Source organism: Numida meleagris, unplaced genomic scaffold, assembly GCF_002078875.1.
Source record: "Numida meleagris isolate 19003 breed g44 Domestic line unplaced genomic scaffold, NumMel1.0 unplaced_Scaffold987, whole genome shotgun sequence".
In the NCBI taxonomy this organism is placed as follows: domain Eukaryota; kingdom Metazoa; phylum Chordata; class Aves; order Galliformes; family Numididae; genus Numida; species Numida meleagris.
In genome coordinates, this window is record NW_018365202.1 from 1 (window position 1) to 1,722 (window position 1,722).

A 1,722-nucleotide genomic window follows, 5' to 3' on the forward strand; every position below is an offset into this window, starting at 1 on the left:
GCTCCTGGTCCGTGGGCGAGCACATGTTGAGGCCGATGGGCAGCATCTTCTTCAGGGTGGCCACGATCAGCGAGGTGTGGATGGAGTAGCGGTCCCCGCGGCGTTTCTTCTTCGTGCGCTCCTGCTCCGAGCCACCGCCCTGGGGACAGCGCGGGGACCTCAGCGCCGCCGGGAGCCGGCAGGAGGCTGGGGACACGGGGACAGCGCGGCCGGGAGCCCCGCGCCACGGGGACATCGTGGCCGGGAGCTTCGTGCCATGGGGACACCAAGGCCAAGAGGACACCACGTCCCATGGGGACGTCACGGCCATAGGGACACCACGGCCAAGAACCTCGTGCCATGGGGATCTTGGGGACATCGTGGCCATGGGGACATCATGGCCATGGGGACATCGTGGTCAGGAGCTTCGTGTCATGAGGACACCACGGCCAAGAGGACACCATGTCCCATGGGGACGTCACGGCCATAGGGACACCACGGTCAAGAATCTCATGCCATGGGGATCTTGGGGACATCGTGGCCATGGGGACATCATGGCCATGGGGACATCGTGGTCAGGAGCTTCGTGCCATGGGGACACCACGGCCAAGAGGACACCACGTCCCATGGGGACGTCACGGCCATAGGGACACCACGGCCAAGAATCTCATGCCATGGGGATCTTGGGGACATCACGGCCATGGGGACATCATGGCCAGGAGCTTTGTGCCATGGGGACACCACGGCCAAGAACCTCGTGCCATGGGGACACGGGGGACATCACGGCCATGGGGACATCACGGTCATGGGGACATCACGGCCATGGGGACATCATGGCAAGGAACTTCACCCCATGGGGACACCATGCCCAAGAACCTCATGCCATGGGGACACTGGGGACATCACGGCCATGGGGACATCATGGCTAGGAGCTTCACCCCATGGGGACATTGGGGACATCATGGCCATGGGGACATCACAGCCACGGGGACATCAAGGCCAGGAGCTTCACCCCATGGGGACACCATGGCCAAGAACCTCGTGCCATGGAGACATGGAGGTCTTGGAGACATCAAGGCCAGGAGCTTTGTCCCATGGGGACATTATGGCCACGGGGACATCAGTACCACACCATGGGGACACCTCGGGGCCAAGACCCCCATCCCACAGCCGTAGGGTGACAGCAATGTGGCCATCAGTGGGGAGGAGCCCCACAGCGTATGGTGGAGGACACCAGGACCACGACCCCAATGCCACGGGGACACCAGGGCCACAACCCCTGCGCCACGCAGCTGTGGGGTCCCCAGCGGTCCTGGCTGCGGTGACCCCACAGGATAGGACCTATGGGGTCCCTGCGGGTCCCAGTGCGTTGTCTGCCCCATAGCGTGACCCTGCTAACCTGGCCGTCTCCGGACTGGTGACAGCGCCCGCAGCGAAGGGCAGGAGAGAAGAGACAGTGTTAGGTTACGGGGTCAGCGAGGACGTGGGGACACCACGAGGACACCATGGGGACACCATGGGGACAACAGGGGGACGGGGCGGGCTGGGGCACACAGTGGGGTGGTAGGGGGTCAAGGGTGGAGGGGAGGGATGGGGTTCAAGGGATATGGGATGGGTTGGGGGCAGCCAGATGGGATTTGAGGTGGGATCTGAGGAAACCAGGGGGGTTTGGGGGTGGTTTGGGGTCAACATGTGGGTTCTGGGGTGGGACCAGGGGATACCAGGTGGGTTTTGGGGTGGTTT